General features: G+C 46.6%; 1 protein-coding gene across 4 annotated transcripts in view; it reads right to left on the bottom strand.

Annotated features, from left to right (window-relative positions):
• Positions 1-25174, bottom strand: part of MTF1 (metal regulatory transcription factor 1) — a 60463-nt gene that overhangs the window by 30388 nt on the left and 4901 nt on the right. The window lies entirely within an intron of this gene.

The following is a 25174-nucleotide window of genomic DNA, read 5'->3' as shown; positions in this document are numbered from 1 at the left end:
GGCTAACAGAGACAAAGAGAAATCTTCCATCCACTAGTTTGAAGATCTTTCCAACTTCCCATAACAAACTCCTCAAATACCCATAACAAACCAGGGCTGGGCCAGGCCAAAGCCAGGAGCCTGGAACTCCATCCAGTCTCCCACATGGGTGTTAGGGCCTCAAGTAATCAAGCACTGCATTCTCTGAGTGGAGGATGTGTTTTGCCTACCTGTTTATTTTAAGGGATGAGCTGAAAAGATGGTCCTCAGACAAACCTGGAAAAGGCATCTATTACAGAAAAGGGAACAGCACGAGAACGGCCCGAGAGCTGAACGAGTGCTGGCCCAGTGAACCATGAACACCTGCAACATGTGAGACAGAAGGAGAAGAGAGAAAAACAAGGCAAGGCCTCCTTAGTTAAGACTCCTTAGTATGAGAACTGGGAGCCATTGAAGGTTTTAACCAAGACAGTAACACCATCAGATCTGGGGTTTGGAGAGATTACTCTGGTAGCTTGTGGAGGATGGAGTGGAAGAGTAAGACAGTGGAAGGGACAGAAATAAAGAGAAGAGAGAGAACAGTCCAAGAGAGATGAGAAGAGCCTGAACAAGGAAGTGGCAGTGCACATCCTAAGAGATGAATTCCAGAGAAAGTAAGAGGGAGAAATGACTGGCTGTCATGACAGCTGTAAGCTGAGGAATGGAGGGGTGGAGAGGCAAAGCTGAGGTGACCCAAGACCATGGCCTGGATGACAAGACAGAAGGTCCAGCTACTAATGTGGGGCTGGATGCAGGGGGGTGGTGGTAAGAGAGAGATGACGAGTTGAGTATGAAGTACTGCCAAGAATTCCAGGTGGAAATGTCCAATAGAGAGTTGGACATATAGGCTGCAAGCTAAATGGAAAGTCTATGGCGGGAGATTTTGGTTCACAGATGATGATGATGATGATTATTATAAGCTGACCTTACCTGTACATTAAAGCAAGCTCAGGTTCAAGCCCTAGCTCTGCCACATACTGTGTAACTGTAGGAAAATTACTGTAACTCATTAAGTTTCAATTTCCTTATTAATAACAAGAAGGAAATAACATGTTTTTAGAGTTGTTGTAAGGATTAGGAATAATTTGTGTGAAGCACTGTAACATAGTTGACTGGGACATAGCAGGTACCCAATAAAATAACAGCTCTTGTATGAAGAGAAGGACAGAGCCCCTACAAGTTACCAGCATTTAACACACCAGGAAAAGAAAACCCCCTGCTGAGAAGGCAGGAGAACTGGCTGGGGAAGCAGGAAGAGAAGCAAAGAACACCCTGAAGCCAACAGAAAAGAGGTCTCAAGGAAAAGGGCATGAAGAACATATGGCCTATCATAGCAAATAAGGAAGACAGGACAGGCGAAATGACAGGATCCTGCGGCTAGGAATTCACTGATGACTCAGCAAGACTAGCTTTCATGGACTGCTGGAGGCAGGAGTCTGGATGAGGGTGAATAAACGGAAGGCTAGGTGTAGGCAGAGCAGGGACAGGCAGCAGCAGCATGAGGGACTTGAAGTCGAAGCTGGTTTTCCAGCTGGCTAGTTCTTGAGCATATCCAGAGGGAGAAAAGACCTGGAAGAAGGAACAGAGGAGGAACACAAAGAGGACAGAGGGAGAGAGAGGCCTCAGGGAGGAGGAGGACATTCCGCCGCAGAGGAGATGGAGAGAAGGATGGGTGAAAACTGAAGGGTGGATAATTCTGTAAAGGGCCAAACAGTAAGTATTTTAGGCCTTGTGGCCATATGGTTTTGGGCACAACTACTTAAATGCCACTGCGTGTGTGTGTGTGTGTGTGTGTGTTCATTTTTCATTTTCTTGAAAGGCAGCGCAAAAGAGAGAGATGTGTCTTCTATCCATTGGTTCACTCCACAATTGGCTGCAACAGCCAGGTCTGGGTCAGGCCAAAGCAAGGAGCGAGGAACTCTCCATCCTGGTCTCCTATGTGGGTGGCAGGGGCCCAAGCACTTGAGCCGTCATCTACCGACTCCCAGGATGCATTAGCAGTCAGCTGGATCAGAGTAGCTGGGCCTCAAACCAACTTTATGATATGGATACAGGTATCCCAGGCAGTGACTTCACCAACGTGCCACAAAGCCCACTCCCTATCACATGTTAAAGTAGCCATGGACAACACAGAAACTAACCAGCAAAGCAGTATCCCACAAAATAGAAGTATGGACTCTGAAATTTGAGTTGCAGTGTTATTTTTTTCTTTGATTTAAAAAATCATTTAAAAGTATAAAAAGTGGGAGGCAGTGGGTGGGTTCACAGTGAGCTGATGAGGTCGAGTCACACGTTTATGGGAGTTGTTACAGAAGACTCTTTTTTTTTTTTTTTTTTTGACAGGCAGAGTGGACAGTGAGAGAGAGACAGAGAGAAAGGTCTTCCTTTTGCCGTTGGTTCACCCTCCAATGGCCGCAGCGGCCAGCGCGCTGCAGCCGGCACACCGCGCTGATCCAATGGCAGGAGCCAGGAGCCAGGTGCTTTTCCTGGTCTCCCATGGGGTGCAGGGCCCAAGCACTTGGGTCATCCTCCACTGCACTCCCTGGCCACAGCAGAGAGCTGGCCTGGAAGAGGGGCAACCGGGACAGAATCCGGCGCCCCGACCGGGACTAGAACCCGATGTGCCGGCGCCGCTAGGCGGAGGATTAGCCTAGTGAGCCGCGGCGCCGGCCACAGAAGACTCTTAAAATGGCAAATGACTTGCATTTCACAACAAGAGATGCAGAGACCTCAGCCACCTTCCCAATGCAGTATTCCATAGTACGTGAGAATAACTGCGGGGCCAAAGGCCAGCCAGGTGAGAGAGTTGAGATGTCTTCCTTTAAGACAGACAAGCATGGCCATGCCGAAGCCTATCTGGCTGGTACTGGCTGGGAAGAAATATGAAGTTATCTGCCCATCAACTCATAATATGGATGTCCTCAACATCAACAGGAACGACCTCTGGGTGACGGGCATCCAGACTGGGTACCTACCACTACCCCAGGATGATGGGGAGGGTGAGCCCTTTGACTCTCTGAGGGAGACTTGGCAAGGAGGCTGAGCAGATGGATGATAGTGGAGAGAGCCTGATTAACAAGCAGCGCACCATGTCAGTGGAGGCAGCTGCTGCAGTCAAGGCCGTGGCAAAGTAACTGGCTCCCAGGGTGGTGGTGGTGCTCTGGCCTGGCCCCGGGCTGGACTGCTACACAATTTCCCTGGCATTTTATTTTGCTTTTTCCTATGCCCTCCATCTTTCAGGGAGCGCCTGTCCTTCACTAATTCTCTTGGCCAGGAGTGAGCAAGCCATGACCTTGGGGAAGTTGCCATCCTTTCTCTTTCCACTATAGTCCTGGTTGGGGAGAAAGGGTGGGTGCTGCTTGCGGTTTCATTTTTTGTTTGCTGATTTACTTCAGTCTGGATTCAGAGAGCTGTGGATTCTGGTAAATGGTCTTCGTGCCCTTACCACACTCATCCCTGGTCTGGTCTCCTGTTCCCCACAGCTCTTTCAAGCACCACCACCACCACAGATCAGGGAACAGCCCCCACCCTGTAGGCAGGGAGGGAAGAGGAGTAAAGGGAGGGCCCTGCCCCTTCCTCAGGATTCTGGGAGGGCCCTGACTCCAACAGCTTCACCTTTTCCTGCAGAATCTCTCTGACATATTAAATCAAACCTGCATAAAACTATAAGTTCAATATGAAAACAAAAAAAGAAAAATGTAAAAACCATTCTTAGCTCATGGCCATACGAAAAAACAAGCATCTGAATGATTTGACCTGTGGGCCATAGTTCACTAATCCCTGAAACCTGTTGGGGTGGGGACGGGAGTGGCCCTGACCCCTCCTCGACCCACCCACCCCACCCTCCCTCACATCTTTCCAAATCCTATTGTGATCTTACACAAGGCTTCAGGCTCCTTAAGCAAGTATTCTCTCACCTATTTAGTCCTTACCATTCTGGCTACCACACAGGTGTTCCATAAATATTTGTTGAACTGAATTATTGAACCACCAGTCTTATGTCTCAGTGTTTAGTTCTGAAGTCATTCGTTGCCAGATTAATTCTCAACAGGGTTCTACACATCTCATCTCTCTGCTCAAATGACTAAAATCCCAATTCCTTAGCCTGATATTGAACTGAAGGAGCTTCCCAGCCACTTGCATTTTCTACCACACTAACTTGGTAACCACAGAAATCAGAAGGCTCTGTCCCGGCCGACAAGCAGCAACAGTACATCCTTCCCCAATGGCAATGTTGAATTCTCACTTCCCCACTTTTGCTCTCTCCTTCCTCTCTATTTGAAGTGCGAAATTCCTTTCTTCTCTTTCTTCCTTTAACTTCAGTCTCACTACCTCCAATGCCCTCCATAATCAATTATTCCACGTCTACACGACAGTGCCCTTCTTGAATGCCAATGATATTTATACCACTCATTCCACACTTAGCTTACATTGATAATAATCCTCTCATGTATATTGCCCAGTTTCCACCAAAACTGAAAACCTCTTAGGTCCTACCAGATAGCTTTCAAAATAACCACTGACTGGGGCAAGCATTGTGGCATAGCAAGTAAAGCTGCCTACTGTGACACAGGCTTCAGTTCTGACCCAGCTGCTCCAATTCCAATCTAGCTCCCTGCTAATGGCCTGGGACAAACAGCAGAAGACGACCCTAGTGTTTGGGCCCTGCCACCCACTTGGGAGACTGGGATGAAGCTCTTCAGCCTGGCCCAGCTCTGGCTGTTGCAGCCATCTGGAGGGGGTGAATCAGCAGATGAAAGATCTCTCCCTCTCTCTGTAACTCTGACTTTCAAATAAGCCAGTAAATCTTTAATAAAATAACATTGACCAATATGGAGAACCAGGACTAAATGCTGCCATAATTAATCTGCAAGCCACAGGTGAATATTAAGAACAGATTTTCATTCTGAAGATGCTATAAGCAGTTGATAACTTTATCAATAACTGCAATAAATAGGTAGCTACCCTCCAGTCTCCCTGCCCTGCTCCCATTTTTTTTGTTTGTTTGTTTGTTTGTTTTTTTAACTTGGTCAACTCAGGCTTCTGCTAAATGTTTCTTCCTCAAGGAGCTCAATTCTAACTGGTCCTTACTCCAACCCCAAACTAGAATTGGCATCCTTTATTACGGGTTCTCACAGCTTCCTGCACAGTCAGCCCTCTGCATCTTGGGTTCTGTACTTGTGAACTGGACCAACAGCAAACTGAAAATATTCACAAAACGGTGTACTGAAAACGCACAGACTTTTTTTTCTTTTAATCATTCCCTAAACGACTTACCTAGCCTTTACGTTGCAGTAGGTATAATAAGTAACCTAGAGATGAGCACGGGAAGATGCACAGGAACTATCTGAATATGACACACCATTTTACACAAGGGACTGCAGCATGCTCAGATTTTGGTACCTGGGGAGCAGAGGGTCCTGGACCAACCCTCCACAATACTAAGGGTTGACTATATCTTTAAAACACATGACATGATTGGGCCAGTGGTGTAGTGTAATGGGTAAGGCTGCTGCCTGCAGATACTGCTTCCCATATGGACACTGGTTCATGTCCTGCTTGCTCCATTTAAGATCCAGCTCCTTGCTGGTAACCTGAGAAAGGCAACAGAAGATGCCCCAAGTGTTTGGGCCCCTGCCACCCAAGTGTGAGACTCAGATGAATCTCCTGGCTCATGGCTTCGGCCTGGCCCAGCCCTGGCTGTTCCGGCTCTCTGGGAGGTGAAATAACAGATGGAAGATCTCTCTCTGTCTCCCCTTCTCTCTGTGTAGCTCTGTCAATTAAATAAATAAATCTTTTTAAAAAATTAAGCAAAACACATGATGTGATTAAGATGAAATAATTACAATTAAACAATTTACAACATTCTCTTTAGTTGCTAGGCACAGCAGTATCTGTATATTAAATAAGTATTTGTTGAATTAAATTAATGAATGACAATTTTGCAACTGGACTCTAAGCTCCATAAGAGCTAGGACTGTGGCCAGTGCTGTGGTGTAGCAGGTAAAGCCACCGCCTGCGGTGCTGGCACCCCAAATGGACGCTTGTTTGAGTCTCGGCTACTTCACTTCTGATCCAGCTCTCTGCTATGACCTGGGAAAGCAGTAGAAGCTGGCCCAAGTGCTTGAGCCCCTACATCCACATGGGAGACCCGGAAGAAGCTCTTGGCTCCTGGCTTCGGATTGGCCCAGCTCCAGTTGTTGTGGCCGTCTGGGGAGTGAACCAGGGGATGGAAGACCTCTCTCTCTCTCTGCCTCTGCCTCTCTGTAACTCTGCCTTTCAAATAAATAAATAAATCTAAAAAAAAAAAAAAAAAAAAAAAAAAAGAGAGAGAGAGAGAGAGAGAGAGCTAGGACTACCTTTACTTCATTCACTGAAAACACAATCTCAAGACTAACCTTGTAGAGAAGTAGCACTCAATTCATATTTTTGAATGAATGAATGAACAAAACAAAACCAGTAGGATTTAATCTTGAGAAAGTGGTGACAAGGACTATAAGTAATAAAGGACTAGAATTTCAAGGAGGACGGTCGTTTAAGAAAAGCATAGCAGAGATGACTGAGAAAGCATTTTTAGGTTTCAGCCAACTCACAAGGTATGAGCACAAGTCAGAACTGGAGTTGTATGAGAAGTCAGAATTTGAGGCAATGAATTATCAACTGTACTTCCAAAAACTTGGCTAAGCAGAGTAGAAAGTTAGGAGAGGAGCCAGGCATTCGGTGCAAATTTTGAGATGCCACCTGGAACACTTGCATCCCATATCATCATTTCTGGGCTGGAGTCCCAGTTCCAGTTCCAATTCTAGCTTTGTACTTAAGTGCACCTTGGGAGGCAGCAGGTTATGGTCCAAGTACTTGGGTTCATGCTACTTATGTAGGAGACCTGGATTGAGTTCCAGGCCCGTTGTCAGCTTGTACCAACCTAGGATGTTGTGGGCATTTAGGCAGTAAGCCAGTGGATGGAAGACCTTGTTCTCTCTTTCAAATAAATAAAATAAATTTGAAAATAAGGTTGGAGAGGATAGTGGCAAGTATATATTTAAAGCTGGCAGAGACAGTTGACTGCAAGAGCAAATGACTGCTTCACCTAAAATATGCTGAATAAATGAATCCTCTCTCACATCATCTGGAAGTAGACAATAAATGGAGTCCCTACTCTGCATCTTCCAGAATCTCTTGAAAATAACACTCAGGGGCCACTGTTGTGATAAAGCAGGTTAAACTGCTGTTTGTGGCACCAGCGTCCTACATCAGAGTACCAATTCAAGTCCTGGCTACTCCATTTCCAATCCAGCTTCCTGCTAATGTTCCTGGGAAGGGAGCAGAAGATGGCCCAAGTACCTGGACCTCTGCCATCCATGTGGGAGATCCGGATGGAGTTCCTGGCTCCTGGCTCCAGCCTGGCCCAGAACTGGCTGTTGTGGCCATTTGGGAGTGAACCAGTGGATAGAAGATCTTTCTGCCTTTCAACTAAATAAGCAAGTAAATCTTTAAAGAGAGAAAGAGAGAGAGAGAGAGAGAGAGATAATAGCACTGAATTTCCTAAAAAGGGAAACTTAACCCTCAAACTGGATCAGAAAAGGAAGTTGCAAAGAACATGTAGGTTTTCACAATTACATAGAGATGTTGTAATATCTGGTATATTTAAATACAGCTAAGGTTTATCTTTCATGCATTTAAAAAATTATGTTCAAGGAATTATTACTGTTCTGGGTGCTAGAAGTAATTTTTTAAAAAATAGCCCCTGCTCCCAAGAAGCTTCAAATCAAAAGAAGAATCAGACAGACAGACAAGAACAACATGGTTTGAGAAGCTGTAGTAATGATGGATGTTTAGGATACTACATTCTATAAAACAGCACCTAACTTTATAGACTCATGATCACCAAGAAAGGATTTTATTTTAATTAGTTTATTTATTTGAAAGTCAGAGTTACAGAGAGAGAAGGAGAGACACACAGAGATTTAGTATCTGTTGGTTCACTTTCCAAATGGCTGCAATGGCCAGGACTAGCCAGACGGAAACTGGAAGCCAGGAGCTTTTTCCAGGTCTTCTGTGGGTGCAGGGACCCAAGCACTGTGCCATCTTCTTCTGCTTTCCTAGGCACATTAACAGGAGCTGGGGACCAGCACTGTGGTGCAGTAGGTTAATCCTCTGCCTAAGGCTCTGGCATCCCATATAGGTGCTGGTGCTAGTCCAGGTTGCTCTTCTGATCCTGCTCTCTGCTACGGCCTGGGAAAGCAGTAGAAGATGGCGCAAGTGCTTGGGTCCCTGCACCCACGTGTGAGACCCGGAGGAAGCTCCTGGCTCCTGGCTTTGGATCGGCCCTGCTCCAACCACTGTGGCTGTTTGAGGAGTGAATCAGCGGATGGAGGACCGTTTTGTCTCTCTCCTGCTCACTGTCTGTAACTCTACCTCTCAAATAAATCTATTAAATCTTTATAAAACAAAACAAAAAACAGGGAGCTAGAAAGGAAGTGGAGCAGCTAGGACTCAAACCGGCACCCATATGAGATGCCAGCATCATAGGCTGCTGTTTTACCACTATGCCACAGCACTGGCTCCCAAGTGAGGCTTCTTAAAGGAGGGGATGCTCAAGCTGAATTTAAAGACTTCAGGGAGGGGTGACACATCATTAGTTTGCTTATCACTAAGAGTGACAATATATATAATATGAACATAATGTCACTGAAGTTTCTATTAGAGAATTAAAAGAAAATTGTCTCTCCAAATAACTGAATAATCTAAGCATGGGATGGATATCTGGCCCAGTAGTTAAGATGCTGGTTAGGATGTACATATTCCACATCAGAGGACCTGGGTTTTTGTCTGTCTGTTTTTATTTGAAAGGCAGAGATAGAGCTATTCCATCTGCTAGTTCATTCCTTAAATGGCCACAATAGCCAGGGCTAGGCCAGGCTGAAGCCAGGAGCCCAGAAATCAACTTAGGTCTCCCAGGTAGGCAGGAAGGGACCCAATACCTGAACTATCATCCATAGCTTCCCAGGTGTGCATCAGCAGGAAGCTGGATGGGAAGCAGAGCTGGGATTTGAACCCTGGCACTCCAATAAGGGATGCCAGCATTTCATGTGGCATTTTTTTAAATAAAGAGTTACTTATTTATCTATTTGAAGACAGAGTTGCAGAGAAACACAGAGAGATCTTCTATCTTCTGGTCCATCACTCCCCCAATGGCCTTAAAGCCAGAGCTGGGCCAGGCCAAAGTCAAGAATCTGGAGTTCCACCTGGATTCTCCATATGGGTGGCAGGGACCCAAGCACTTGGGCCATCTTCCTCTGCTTTCCCAGGTGCATTAGCAGGGAGCTGGATCGGAAGTGAAGCAGCCAGGATTTGAACTGGCACTCATATGGGATGCTAGTGTAGTAAGCAGTGGCTTAACCCACTGTACCACAATGCTGGCCTCTCAAGTGGCATCTGAACCACTGAGCCAAATACCTACCCCTAGAGTACCTGGATTTAATCCCCAGTTCAGTTTCCTGATTCCAGCTTCCTATTAATGCAGATGCCGGAAGGCAGTGGTGATGGCTCAAATAGTTGGGTTCTGACTTCCCATGTGGGAAACCTGGGTTGAGTTCTGGCTCCCTGCTGGCCATTGTAAGCATTTGAAGAGTGAGCCAGAGAATGGGAGCTCTTTTTCTCTCTCTCAAATAAATAAAATAAAAATACATCTCTAAAAAAAATAAGCATGACTTAACTTTTCTGGTGTGGCTTCAAGAGTGGCCAATCACTACGCTGAGGAACACACCCAGAGGAAGCACAGTAGGCTAACAAGGTCTACCGCCAGGAACGGGCAGAAAGCATGAGCTTCCGGGGAACTGACGCTGATTTATAAAGTGCTCTGAACAGTTCTAGAATAGAGAAACACTTACCCCTACTCAGCAAGGAAAGAGAGGAGGCAGGCTTGGGATGCCCACAACCCATATCAGAATGTCTGGTTTGATTGCTGGTTACTCTGTACTTCTGACCCAATTCCTGTACCTGGGCTCCTGCCACCCATGTGGGAGACTCTGAGTACCTGGCTCCTGGCTTCACCCTGGCCTAGTCACAGCTGCTGCAGGCATTTGCTGAGTGAACCAGCAGACAGAAGATCTCCTTCTCTGTCTGTCTGTCATTCTGACATTCAAATAAATTAAATCTTAAGAAAGAAAGAAAGGAAAGGGAGTCCTTCATTTGGAGTACCTAGCGCATGAACATTTTTTTTTAGGGTCTTCCTTTATCCTTTGGTTTACCCCCCAAATGGCCGCTATGGCCGGAGCGCTGCGCCCATCTGAAGCCAGGAGCCAGGTACTTCTCCTGGCCTCCTGTGCGGGTACAGGGCCCAAGCACTTGGGCCATCCTCCACTGCCTTCCCGGGCCACAGCAGAGAGTTAGACTGGAAGAGGAGCAACCAGGACAGAATCCGGCTCCCCAAGCAGGACTAGGACCCGGGGTGCCGGTGCCACAGGCAGAGGATTAGCCTAGTGAGCTGCGGCGCCGGCCCACATGAACATTCTTAAAAGTAAATGACTGGTCTGACCGCTGTGGCTATAAGAACCGTCCTCTCTTCTCCCTCATGTCAACACTGCTCTCATGCTGGTACTAACAGCATTTCTTCAGCAGCCTTCCCATTACCAACCCTCAGAGCCGGATTCATACAACTGTTTCCATACCTGAACCCTCTACACACTTGGGAACAAATGACAGCCTGCTGCTCCTTTAGTTCTCAGCTTTTTTTCATGTCAAAAAGTCTGATTGTCTTGCCTTTGCAAAACTAATATGCTATGGTAGAAAGCATAGCCTCCAGCATCTACAAAGTCCATGGTTCAAATCTCAGGTCTACAACTTCATAGGGGAGTGTTTCAAAACCTCAGTTTTTTTCATCTTCATAATGGAAGACAAATGGTATCTATTTTATTAAATTGCCATAAAAATTAAATACAAAACTATATTAAAGCCCCTAACACAACAACTGGCACATATCAGGTACTCAACAGATGCCAGCCGTGTCAGCCTCTAACACTACTGCCAGCAAGGGAGGAGTCCTCATTTTTTATCTATAAGAGCTACAGCTTTTCCCCATACCCCAAATGTCCACCAAGAAAGAAACTTCTAGAGCCTGATATTAAGACTGTCAAAACAAGGCAAGTATAGAGGAGAAGATTACCTCTGGCAGTGGCCAGTGTTCACCGAACCCCATAGAGGACCACAAATACATACTCATTTTAAAACACAATTAGAGGAGCCGGCGCCGTGGCTCAATAGGCTAATCCTCCACCTTGCGGCGCCGGCACACCGGGTTCTAGTCCCGGTTGGGGCGCCGGATTCTGTCCCGGTTGCCCCTCTTCCAGGCCAGCTCTCTGCTATGGCCAGGGAGTGCAGTGGAGGATGGCCCAGGTGCTTGGGCCCTGCACCCCATGGGAGACCAGGAAAAGCACCTGGATCCTGGCTCCTGCCAGGATCAGCGCGGTGCGCCGGCTGCAGCGGCGGCCATTGGAGGGTGAACCAGCGGCAAAGGAAGACCTTTCTCTCTCTGTCTCTCTCTCTCACTGTCCACTCTGCCTGTCAAAAAAAAAAAAAAAAAAAAAAAAAAAAAAAAAAAAAAAAAAAAAAAACACAATTAGAGGACGGTGCTGTGGCTCACTAGGCTAATCCTCCGCCTGTGATGCCAGCACCCTGGGTTCTAGTCCCAGTTGGGGCGCCAGATTCTGTCCCGGTTGCTCCTCTTCCAGTCCAGCTCTCTGCTGTGGCCTGGGAAGGAAGTGGAGGATGGCCCAGGTGCCTGGGCCCTGCACCTGCATGGGAGACCAGGAGGAAGCACCTGGCTCCTGGCTTCGGATGGGTGCAGCGCGCCGGCCATAGTGGCCATTTGGGGGGTGAACCAACGGAAAGAAGACCTTTCTCTGGGTCTCTCTCTCTCTCTCACTAACTCTGCCTGTAAAAAAAAAAAAACAAAAACAAAAACAAAAAAAAAAAAAAAACAAAAAAAACCACACAGACAATTAGAGGGTGCCGGCACTGTAGCGCAACAGGTTAATGCCCTGCCCTGAAGTTCCAGCATCCCATGTGGGCGCTAGTTCTAGTCCCGGTTGCTCCTCTTCCGATCCAGCTCTCTGCTGTGGTGGCCCGGGATAGCAGTACAAGATGGCCCAAGTCCTTGGGCCCCTGCACCCATGTGGGAGACCTAGAGGAAGCTCCTGGCTCCTGGCTTCGGATCAGCACATCTCCGGCCGTTGCGGCCATCTAGGGAGTGAACCATCGGATGGAAGACCTCTCTCTCTCTCTCTCTCTCTCTCTGCCTCTCCTCTCTCTGTGTAACTGACTTTCGAATAAATAAATCTTAAAAAAAACCACAATTATAAATGGTAGTTTCAGTCCACAGCATTATTAATATGACATTCAGCTAATTAATGGTTACCAAGACCTCTTGTGGGTTATCCTGGAACCCAACCAAAATTTATAACCTAGTTTCAAGGAGAAAATGCTTCTCAAAAGAGTTCCTAACAAAGAAAATTTTAACAATTTAACCTATTTGTTTATTTATTTGACAGGTAGAGTTATAGACAGCGAGAGAGAGAGAGAGAGAGAGAGAGAAATGTCTTCCCTCCATTGGTTCACTCCCCAAATGGCCGCCACAGCCGGCGCTGCGCCAATCCAAAGCCAGAAGCCAGGTGCTTCTTCCCCGTCTCCCACGCGGGTACAGGGCCCAAGCACTTGGGCCATCCTCCACTGCACTCCCGGGCCACAGCAGAGAGCTGGACTGGAAGAGGGGCAACCGGGACTAGAACCTGGCGCCCATATGGGATGCAAGTACTGCAGGCGGAGGATTAGTCTAGTGAGCCACAGCACTGGTCCTTTAACCTCTTCTTAAACTGAAACTATCAGGCCGGCACCGTGGCTCAGTAGGCTAATCCTCCGCCTTGCGGCGCTGGCACACCAGGTTCTAGTCCCGTTTGGGGCACCGGATTCTGTCCTGGTTGCCCCTCTTCCAGGCCAGCTCTCTGCTGTGGCCAGGGAGTGCAGTGGAGGATGGCCCAAGTGCTTGGGCCCTGCACCCCATGGGAGACCAGGAGAAGTACCTGGCCCCTGCCTTCGGATAGGCGCAGCGCGCCGGCCGCAGTGGCCATTGGAGGGTGAACCAACGGCAAAGGAAGACCTTTCTCTCTGTCTCTCTCTCTCTGTCCACTCTGCCTGCCAAAAAAAAAAAAAAAAAGAAAGAAAGAAAGAAAAAAAAAAACTGAAACTATCTCCATACCTCCCTCAAGAGTTATGAAGGCCTATGAGGAAGAAAGAGCAAATGAATATTCACTGAACAACCACACTGCGCCAGACACTATGGTAAAATGTTTTACGTATATTCTGATGTATACAAGCGTGTTTCAAAAAGTTCATGGGAGGGGCTGGTGCTGTGGCACAGTAGGTCAATCCTCTGCCTGTAGCACCAGCATCCTATAAGGGCGCCGGTTCTAATTCCAGCTGTTTCTCTTCCAATCAGCTCTCTGCTATGGCCTGGGAAGGCAGTAGAAGATGGTTCAAGCATTTGGGCCCCTGCACCACATGGGAGACCTGGAAGAAGCCCGTCTCCTGGCTCCTGGCTTCCGATCGGCCTAACTCTGGCCATTGCAGCCATTTGGGGAGTGAACCAGCGGATGGAAGATCTTTCTCTCTGTCTCTCCCTCTCACTGTCTATAACTCTACCTCTCAAATAAATAGATAAAATCTTAAAAAAAAAAAAGTTCATGGGAAAATGGAATTAAAAGATAAGTTTTATGCAGCCAGTATTGCGGCACAATAGGTTAATCTACTGCTTGCAATGCTGGCACCCAATAACACAGTGCCAGTTCAAGTCTCGGCTGCTCCACTCTAATCCAGCTTCCTGCTAATGCATCTGGGAAGGCAGTGGGTGATGGCATAAGTATTTGTGTTTCTGCCACCCCTGTGGGAGACCATGATGAGTTTTCTGGCTCCTGGCTTCAGCCTGGCCCAGACCTGGCTATTCCTACCATTTGGGGAGTGAACCAACAGATGGAATGTCCCTCTGTGTGTGTGTCTGTCTGTCTTTGTCACTCTGCCTTTCAAGTGAATGAACAAATGAATGAATGAATATTTAGAAAAAAAAGATTTATTTTGGTGCAAAAATTTTAAATCCATGCATAGTTTTTTTACACTATGCATTTTCTATGAACTTTTTAAACATTGTTTGGTTATTATTTTTTTTTTAAGATTTATTTATTTTAAAGACAGAGTCATAGAGAGAGGTAGAGACAGAAAGAAAGGTCTTCCATCTGCTGGTTCACTCCCCAGATGGCCACAATGGCTGGAGCTGAGCCAATCTGAAGCCAGGAGCCAGGAGCCCCTTCCGGGTCTCTCCCACGTGGGTACAGGGGCCCAAGGACTTGGGCCATCTTCTACTGCTTTCCCAAGCCATAGCAGAGAGCAGGATCAGAAGAGGAGCAACTAGGACTAGAACCGGTGCCCACATGGGATGCCAGTGCCTCAGGCCAGAGCTTTAACCCGCTGCACCACAGCACTGGCCCCCTTTCCATGAACTTTTTAAAGATCCCTCATATATGATTTCAAAAAACCCCATATTTTTAAAGATTTATTTATTTATTTGAAAGGCAGAGTTACCAAGAGAGAGATATTTTCATTTGCTGGCCTTCTCCCTCAATGGTCATATCAGCTGGGGCTGGGCCAGTCCAAAGCCAGGGGCTTGCACCCCACCCAGGTCTCTCACATGGGTTGCAGGGACCCAAGCACTCAAGCTTTCATCTGATGCCTTCTCAGATGCATTAGCAGGGAGCTGGACAGGAAGTGGAGTAGTTGAGACTTGAACCAGCACCCAATGGGATGGCAGCATTGCAGGCGGCAGCTTAACCCACTATGCCACAACGCCGGTCTCTCAAAATGTTTTGCATCAAAACATTTTTTTTAAAGATTTATTTTATGTATTTGAAAGACAGAGTTACAGAGAGAGGTAGAGACAAAGAGGTCTTCCTCTCTGCTTTCCCAGGCCACAGCAGAGAGCTGGATAGGAAGAGAAGCAGCTGAAACTAGAACCGGTACCCATATGGGATGCTGGCGCTTCCGGCCAGGGCTTTAACCCGCTGCACCACAGCACCAGCCCGCATCAAAACATTTTTAGTTCCATTTTCCACAAACTTTTTGAAGTACCCTCTTATTTATATATGAGTAAGTCTCATTTAATCTTCACAGAATGCAATGGGTTTTTTTTTTTTTTTCCCCTTTAATTTTATGAAAGAGGAAGCAGAGCAGCTTGCCCAATACGAGTTAGTATATACCACAGCAAAGATGGAACTGAGGCTGAAACTACCCCTTTGCACATCACAGAAGAAAACAATTTTAAGAAGCTGGGGGACTAGTGCTGTGGCATAGAAGGTTAAGCCTATGCCTGTGACACTGACATCCCATATGGACGCCGGTTCGAGTCCCGGCTGCTCCACTTTCAATTCAGCTCCCTGTTAATGCACCTGGGAAAGCAGAGGAAAACAGCCCCAGCAGTTGGGCCTCTGCACTCATGTGGGAGACCAGGAAAAAGTTCTGGGCTCTTCAGCATGGCCCAGCCCCAGCCATTGCAGCCATTTGGGGAGTGAACCAGTGGATAGAAGACCTTTCTCTCTCTCTCTCTGTCCCTCCTCTCTCTGTAACTCTTTCAAATAAATAAAAATAAAAAAAGAATGTTGGATTTAAGAAGAAAACAAAATTAAAATTCAGGTTCTCTGTTCAATATCCTACAACAAAAAAATCTTAGCAATACCTAGTATGTACAGCCTACATAAAATATAAATTTGAGGGCCGGCGCCGCGGCTCACTAGGCTAATTCTCTGCCTGCGGCACCGGCACACTGGGTTCTAGTCCTGGTTGGGGTGCTGGATTCTGTCCCGGTTGCTCTCTTCCAGTCCAGCTCTCTGCTGTGGCCCGGGAGTGCAGTGGAGGATGGCCCAAGTGCTTGGGCCCTGCACCGGCATGGGAGACCAGGAGAAATACCTGGCTCCTGGCTTCGGATCAGCGCGATGCGCCGGCCGCAGCGACCATTGGGGGGTGAACCAACGGCAAAGGAAGACCTTTCTCTCTGTCTCTCTCACTATCCACTCTGTCAAAAATATATATATACACATATATATAAATTTGAGAGCTCTGGCAGACATCATGGTGCAACATGTTAAGCTGCCACTTAGGATGCCCATAACTCATACCAGAGTGCCTGATTGGAGTCCTGCCTATTCCATGCTTTGGATTTGGCTTTCTGCTAACACGCCTAGGAGTCAGTGTATGATGGTACAAGTGTTTGGGCCCCTGCCGCCCACACATGTGGGAGACCCAGATGGAGTTCTTGGCTCCTGGCTTCAGTTTGGGCTAGCTCTGGCTATTGAGAACATTTGGAGAGCGAACCAGTGGATGAGAGATCTGTCTGTCTCTCCCTCCCTATCACTCTTTCAAATAAATAAATTTTAAAACTTAAAAAGAAAAATCAAGACCTATAATTCCTACAGCATCAAATTTGAAAACCAGTATGTATGTAAACAAAACCAACCATATCCCTTTTCCAGGCCAACAGGCCTCATATGGAAATTCCGGAAACTAGGAAGATATACATAATATGTACACAGACCTGGAGGGGATACACTGATAAAAGGTCTTCATATGGAAAAAGGCAAGCAATTCCTGCCCTAGATTCCTACAAACTCACACATATACAGCCATCACACTACTAGATGCCATGTCCCTGAGGGTAGGGATTATTTCTCTGTAACTTCCTGAGTTGTAACAAAAGTAGTTTAAAGTCAAAATTTGTGGAGAGGCAAGCATTTAGAAAGGCAATTAAACACTGTTTTGGATGCGTGCATCCAGTATCAAGAGTGCCTGGGTAGGGCCGATGTTGTGGTACAGTTGCTATCTGAGACATCAGCATCCCATTATTGGCGTGCTGGTTCGAGGCCCACATCTAGCATCTCTTATCAGAATGCCAGTTCGAGACCCGGATGACTCATTTCTGATCCAGCACCCTGCTCATGTGCCTGGGAAGGCAGTGGAGGATGGCACAAGTGCTTGGATCCCTATTATCCATGCAGGAGACTTGGATGGAGTTCTAAGTTTCTGGCTTCAGTCACTGGGACCAAGCTGGGAGTGAACCGGCAGACGGAAGATCAGTCTCTCTGCATTTCAAATAGATTAAACATTAAAAAAAAATGCATGTGGAAAGAATGAATGGATCTTCAACACTAGACTTTCAAGCAGAAATAGCCTCTGTCTGTCCTAGATTTGTATGGTAATTCTGTGGGTGTTCAGAAGGGGCTCTGCAAAGAAATGTACTCACAGCATGCAAAGACTGACAGGTAGGTGGTTCCTCTTTGGGAGAGTTTGGTTTGTCTGACAGCCTCATTACACTGCCTGATGGATTTATAATGAACAAGGAGACTGTAACTAGGTCTCTCAACGTAAAGGACACATTGCAAAAAGGCTCTAAAACACTGGAATCAGATTTTTCCTAAAAACTCTTATATTTAAAATCTCTTATACCAAAGGAAAAAAAAAAAGGAAGGAAGGAAGGAAAGAAGGAAGGAAGGAAGGAAACAAACCACTCCTTTTGGGATGTCTCTGACTACATAATTTATTCATGGTGTGTCTTGAAGCAACACAGTGAGCAGACTAATTCACAAAGCATCACTGTGGGGGCCAGAGCTGTGGCATAGTAGGCTGAGCCTCTGCCTGCAGCAGCGCAGGCATCCCATATGGGCACTGGTTCAAGTCCCAGCTGCCCCTCTTCTGATCCAGCTCTCTACTACAGCCTGGGAAAGCAGAGGAAGATGGCCCAAGCGCTTGGGCTCCTGCGCTCACATGGAGACCCAGAAGAAACTCCTGGCTCCTGGCTTTGGATTGGCGCAGCTCCTGCCATTGCAGCCATTTGGGGAGTGAACCAGCAGACAACAGACTTTTCTCTGTCTCTCCCTCCCTGTGTCTGTAACTCTACCTCTCAAATTAATAAATAAAATCTTAAAAAAAAAAAAAAAAGTATCACTGTGGCTGTGCAACTTGGTGGAAAAGGGTATTCTTTCCTAATTAACACATCATGAAAAACATACTTGGTCACTAGGCTAATCCTCCGCCTAGCGGCGCCGGCACACCGGGTTCTAGTCCCGGTCGGGGCACCGGATTCTGTCCCGGTTGCCCCTCTTCCAAGCCAGCCCTCTGCTGTGGCCAGGGAGTGCAGTGGAGGATGGCCCAGGTGCTTGGGCCCTGCACCCCATGGGAGACCAGGAAAAGCGCCTGGCTCCTGGCTCCTGCCATCGGATCAGCGCGGTGCGCCGGCCGCAGCGCGCCGGCCGCGGCGGCCATTGGAGGGTGAACCAACGGCAAAGGAAGACCTTTCTCTCTGTCTCTCTCTCTCACTGTCCACTCTGCCTGTCAAGAAAAAAAAAAAAAAAAACATACTTGGTCCGTGATTCCCGAGTTTCTCCACGCTTCTTGGCTAACTATTCAACAGAAAAGTGGAAATTTCAGCCAGTTAGCCATGGAGGATACATCAATGGGATTCAGACAGGTGGAAGAACAGGTAACTAGGCAGTTCTAGCAGATTCTCTGGAACAGTACAGTTTGGGAAACCATGGACTGTGTGAACCAACTAAAGGGAACACAGCTGCCTAAAAGTCTGTAGTAGAAAGGCTGTAAGGAACAAAACAAGAATGCTTTTGAGCAGAATGACAATATTCTGACTGGGAAGTTCTCAAAGCTACCAAATCAACAGAGGCAAAGCAAAATAGCCAATATGAAAATAAGGTAGGGACTGCTTCTCGGCTTTTTGGCTAAGATTAAGTACAGAATAAGTTAGGTGAAATTAGAATGATCAGTGTATGGTGGGAAAAAACAACACCTTTGGCAAGGTTCTGGATAGTTTATTTTTGCACAAGTCAAGCACAAAGAAACAAAGAAATGAAGTAATAGGTAAGCCAACTACACACTATATAAAACAATGGCACAATCAGGGGTAAACTGGAAAATCAGGCTAAAATCTGACTCAGAGAATAAGCTGCTTAGGAAACCAAGAAGACCAGTTATCAAATTATTTTCTTTCCCAAAAGTAACACCTATGCATGGAAATAGAGGGGAAAAAAAAAAAAACAAGTATTAAAAAAAGGGAGTGGAGTGTGTTGAACTACCCCCTTGGATGCTGGCATCCCCTATGAGTGCTAGTTCGAGTCCCAGATGCTCCGTTTCCAATCCAGCTCCCTACTAATGTGCCTGGAAAAGCAGTGGAAAGTGGCCTAAGAACTTGGTTTCAGTGATTGGCGCTGTGGCGCAGCAGGTTAAAGCCCTGGCCTGAAGCATTGGCATCCCATATGGGTGCTGGTTTGAGACCCGGCTGCTCCTCTTCCAATCCAGCTCTCTGCTATGGCCTGGGATGGCAGTAGAAGATGGCCCAAGTCCTTGGGCCCCTGCACCCACGTGAGAGACCCAGAGGAAGCTCCTGGCTGCTGGTTTCAGATCGGTGCAGTTCCAGCTGTTGCAGCCATATGAAGAGTGAACCAGAGGATGGAAGACCTCTCTCTCTACCTCTCTCTGTAACTCTGACTTTCAAATAAATAAAAATAAATCTTAAAAAAAAAAAAAAGAACTTGGTTTCATGCACCCATGTGGGAGACCCAGAAGTTCCTGGCTCTTGGCTTCAGCCTAGTCCAACCATGCTGTTGCACTAATTGGGGAGTGAACCAGCAAATGGAAGGTCTCTCTCTCTCTAGTTTTGTTTTTTTTTTTTTTTTTTTTTTTTACATGCAGAGTGGACAGTGAGAGAGAGAGAGACAGAGAGAAAGGTCTTCCTTTGTGCCGTTGGTTCACCTTCCAATGGCCGCCGAGGCCGGCACACTACGGCCGGCGCATCGCGCTGATCCGAAGCCAGGGGCTAGGTGCTTCTCCTGGTCTCCCATGCGGGTGCAGGGCCCAAGGACTTGGGCCATCCTCCACTGCACTCCAGGGCCACAGCAGAGAGCTAGGCTGGAAGAGGGGCAACCAGGACAGAATCTGGCACCCTGACCGGGACTAGAACCCGGTGTGCCGGCGCCGCAAGGTGGAGGATTAGCCTAGTGAGCTGCGGTGCTGGCCATCTCTAGCTCTTTCTAAATAAACAAACTTTTTTTTTTTTTTAAGGGAGAGAGGTTTTTTTTTAAAGGAGAGAGGTAAAAGAAGGGTTAAAGAGATCACAAAGCAAATTATAAAAGCCATAAACACTGACCCCTTTAGATCAATTAAATGCACTGAAATGCCAAAATAAAATCACTGTCAAAGCAAAAGCTAAGGTACTATGGTGCTCCAAGAGGGCAAGTCTGAATGTCTGGTTATTAAGCACGATTTTCAATAACTAAAGCTCCTGGTACTTCTCCTTAAATTCCCATTCTACTTCATAAAGATTTCAAGAAGAGTTGATAGAAGAGTTTCTAGAAGAGTTGAGGTTTCATGGACAGAATGAAAACATGTGGTGGGAGGAAAGTGAAGACAGCTAAACCCACAGCAGACTGAACAAAGTGCTCATGATAGCCTTGTCTGTGGAGTGGGCATTTGGCACAATCAGGTCACCATGTGGGACATGTGTATCCCAGATTAAAGTGCTTGGGTTTGAGTCCTGACTCTGCTTTCAATTCTAGCTTCCTGCTGATGTACACTCTGGGAGGTAGCAGGTGATGGCTCAAATACTTGGGTCCCTGCCACCCAATATAGGACAACTGGATTGGGTTCCCAGCTCCTGGCTTAAGCCTTGCTCAGCCCCAGATGTTACAGGCAACTGGGAGGGTGAACCAAGAAAATCTGTTTCTCTTTCTTTCATATTAAAAAAATACATACTATCTATATATACACATATACATATACATGCATACACACATATATATACATATATATATATATATAGCCTTGACTTTGTCCTATTTAATACAATTATCAACAATCTGAAGACAGGAAAGGCAAACTTGGCTTATAGATAGAATAAATCAATTTGATTTTGTTTTTGTTTTTTTTTTTTGACAGGCAGAGTGGACAGTGAGAGAGAGAGAAACAGAGAGAAAGGTCTTCCTTCCGTTGGTTCACCCCCCAAATGGCCACTACGGCCAGCGCATCGCGCTGATCCGAAGCCAGGAGCCAGGTGCTTCTCCTGGTCTCCCATGCGGGTGCAGGGCCCAAGGACTCGGGCCATCCTCCACTGCACTCCCGGGCCACAGCAGAGAGCTGGCCTGGAAGAGGGGCAACCGGGACAGAATCTGGCACCCTGACCGGGACTAGAACCCGGTGTGCCGGCGCCACAGGCGGAGGATTAGCCTATTGAGCTGCAGCGCCGGCCCCAGAATAAATCAATTTGTAAGCAGTATAAAGTGGGAAAGTAACAGCTAATATCACCGATTACATAATCATCCCCTCCCTACCATTTCCTCCTTTTCTGACTAGGTCAGCAACATTTTCCAAAATGTACTTCACTGAACCCTGGAATGAGATCTGAAAAATGGTTTCCCAATTTGAAAACATTTGGAAAATTCTGCATTTTCTTCCTTCATATTTCTTCCTTCCACATGAAAGGCACTGAGAAATCCTATTATAAACTTCTGTTCTTGATTTAACATATTTCTCAAACATCTGCACATGAAACACTTTCACACAGTAATCATTAATTAGGGATCACCTGAAGTTTAAGTCCTAAACCATATTCAAATTTTCTATGCAAATAAATAAATAAAACAAACAAAACCAATTCAATACCCTTGAGCTGCTATTACTACCGCATCACTCTTCTTCCAACTATTCAACTTTAAAAAAAAAACTGAAAATTCCTGCCTCCTGTTTAGTCGTCACCCACTCACTTCTTCATCACTCAAAAATCTGTCTTCAGCCCCCAATGCACTAATGAAAGTCTTCTTGTGACGTGAACAACAACTGCACAACCAGCAGAGCTGACGGCTGCGTTTTGGCCTTGTTCCTCTGCGGGGTCACAAAGGAACAGTTGCACTTCTTGACATTCTTCCCTCAGCTTCCACAACACTGCCTTCCACCCATCTCTCTGACAACTGTGATCTGTTCTGGTTCCTCTTTCTCTTTCTACCCTTTACACTCTCAATATAACTCCTACTTCTCCCTTAAGTAAACTGCCCATGGTTTGAAATACTGCCCCTTTCATTGATTCACAATTCCTTACCATGCCATTTCAATCTTGACTTCATTCAGATTCACATTTCCAATGGGCTTTCAATTTGTTCATGTTACTTTTCTCCAAACACCATACAGTGAATATACTCCTACCAAATTCATCAATTTCCCCAACAATGTTTTTCTTCTTCCTGTCTTGATTCCTGTCAATACAATCACCATTGGAGGAAGGGGATGGACAGCAGAATTAGCTGCTTTGTCTTTAGCATGCAGACAACACTTTGAATATGCCTGTTAAAATACCTAACATGGGGCCAACATTGTGGCATAGTGGGCTGAGGCTCCACTTGCACTGCTGGCATCTCATATGGGCACTGGTTCAAGTTCCGGCTGCTCTACTTCTGATCCAGCTCCCTGCCTACGTGCCTGGGAAAGCAGCGGAGGATAGCCCAAGTCCTTGGACCCCTGCACACGTGTGAGACCTGGAAGAAGCTCTTGGCTCCTGGCTTCGAATTGGCCCAGGTCCGGCTGTTTGGGGAGTGAACCAGCAGATGGAAGAACTCTCTCTCTCTCGGTCTGTAACTCTGTCTCTCAAATAAATAAATCTTAAAAAAAAACAAAACAAAAAAAAAACAAAAACCTAATGTAGAGAGTTTTTTCTTTAAAATTAATTTTTTTGAAAAGCAGAGGCAGAGAGAGAGAGGTCTTCCATCTGCTGGTTCACTCCCCAAATGGCCACAATGGCCTAAGCTGGGCCGATCCAAAGCCAGGAGCTGCTTCTGGGTTTCCCCAAGCAGGTGCAGGGGCCCAAGCACTTGGGCCATCTTCCACTGCTTTCCCAGGCCATAGCAGAGAGCTAGACTGGAAGTGGAGCAGCTGGGTCTCAAACCAGCGCTCATATGGGATGCCGGCACTGCAAGCGGCAGCCTTACTCGCCATGCCACAGCACCGCCCCCGAATAGTGGATTCTAACTACTTTTCACCTAGATTTGAAACCCCATCAGTCAGTTGTGCTAGGGCACAGAAGAAATTGAACACACTTGGAAAAAAGGATGAATCATTTCAACCAATGTTCAAAACCTTTGAATCACAGCTCACACTTCAAACTCCAGTAACATGCCAAATTCACTCATACCTCTAAAAGAGCTCTTGATTATTTCCATGTATAAAGCCACTCCTTCATTAGACTTAGATAAAACACAAAACCTAAACTACGACTGTTTCCTAACTGGACAGTAAGTCTCCAGTTTCCCTCTGCCTCTAAGCCACCGCTGCTGCCAGAGGAATCTTCTCCAAATGCTACCACATCACTCTTTGGCCCAGCACCTCCAAAGGTTTCTCACCACTGCCAGGATACAGTCCAAAACCCTCAGCATATGATCACTACCTTCCATGTTTGGATCTTTGCTATCTTTCCACCCTTATCTCCTACTACTCCCTATGTTCTAGTCCAAGGGTTCTAGTCCAGGAGCTGAATTCAGGCTGCTGCCTGCTTCTATAAAGTTTTATCACAACACAGTCATGCTTACTAATTTGTGTACTGTCTATGGCTGTGCTACAATGGAAGAGTTGAGCAGTTGCAACAGACAGCATATTGTCTGCAAAGCTTAGAATAGCCATTCTTTTTATTTTTTAATTTAGATTTATTTATTTATTTGAAACACAAAATAGCAGGGGTAAAGGGGTGGAGAGACAGAGAGAAGATCTTCCATCCACTGGTTCACTCCCCAAATGGCTGCAGCTGAGCCAATCTGAAGCCAGGAACCAAGAGATTCTTCTGGGTCTCCCACGAGGGTGCAGAGGCCGTTTTCCACCACTTTTCCAGGTGCACTAGCAGGGAGTTGGACAGAAGTGGAGGAGCTGGGTCTCGAACTGGTGCCCATATATGGGGTGCTGGCACTGCCAAGCAGCAGCATTACCTGCTACACCCCTAGAACAGCCACTCTTTAGCCCTTCAAACAGGAAGTAAGCTGCCCTCCGTTATAATAGCACAACTGGCAATTCCTTGAAAACAGCCTGTGTTTTCCACCTCTCTTTCTTTATGCTGTTATCATCTCTTGGAAAGACATTCCCTTGCCTTTTTTCCCCTAAATTATGGATACCTTATAAAACCAGCTCCAATATCTCCTTTTTCATGATGACCTGCCTGATCCCAAAGCTAAGGGTGAGATTCTCTGGGCTCCCATGTGACATATGTGATTTCTGCTTCTTACTGACCACACAGGTCTGATTCTTTTTTTTTTTTTTTTTTTTTTGACAGGCAGAGTTAGACAGTGAGAGAGAGAGACAGAGAGAAAGGTCTTCCTTCCGTTGGTTCACCCCCCAAATGGTCGCTACGGCCGGTGCGCTACGCCGATCCGAAGCCAGGAGCCAGGTGCTTCCTCCTGGTCTCCCATGTGGGCGCAGGGTCCAAGTACCTGGGCCATCCTCCACTGCCTTCCCGGGCCACAGCAGAGAGCTAGACTGGAAGAGGAGCAATTGGGACAGAATCTGGCGCCCCAACCAGGACTAGAACCCGGGGTACCGGCACTACAGGCGGAGGATTAGCCAAATGAGCCGCGGTGCTGGCCCATGGGTCTGATTCTATAAACATAAATGCTGTAAATGTCTTTCTACTTCTATACTGCATAGCATCAGAATCATCTGCAGCCCCCACAGAGTCATAATAGCACCTCGCTTCATGAATTTTGGTTCAGTTGAAATGAACTTTTATAAGCTCAAATATGGAGCTAAAACTAACAAGATATTCTTATGGCTGATGCACTGGTCTCCACATTCAATTGTTGAAGACTTGGGAAAGCAGCAGAAGATGGTCCAAGTGCCTGCACCCCTGTCACCCATGTGGGACATTCAGATAGCTTCAGGCTCCTGCTTCAGCCTGGTCCAGTCCTTGCTGTTGCAGCCATTCAGGGAGTGAACCAGTGGATGGAGGTGGTCTTTCTCTTTCTCTAACTCTTACTTTCAAATAAGTAAGATAATTTTTTTTGTTTTAAAGACTTGGCCATTGCAGACATGA

The sequence above is a fragment of the Oryctolagus cuniculus genome, chromosome 7 (genome assembly GCF_051225735.1).
Source record: "Oryctolagus cuniculus isolate XC-2025 breed Fujian yellow rabbit chromosome 7, ASM5122573v1, whole genome shotgun sequence".
Classification (NCBI taxonomy): domain Eukaryota; kingdom Metazoa; phylum Chordata; class Mammalia; order Lagomorpha; family Leporidae; genus Oryctolagus; species Oryctolagus cuniculus.
This window is presented reverse-complemented; position numbering and strand designations above follow the sequence as displayed.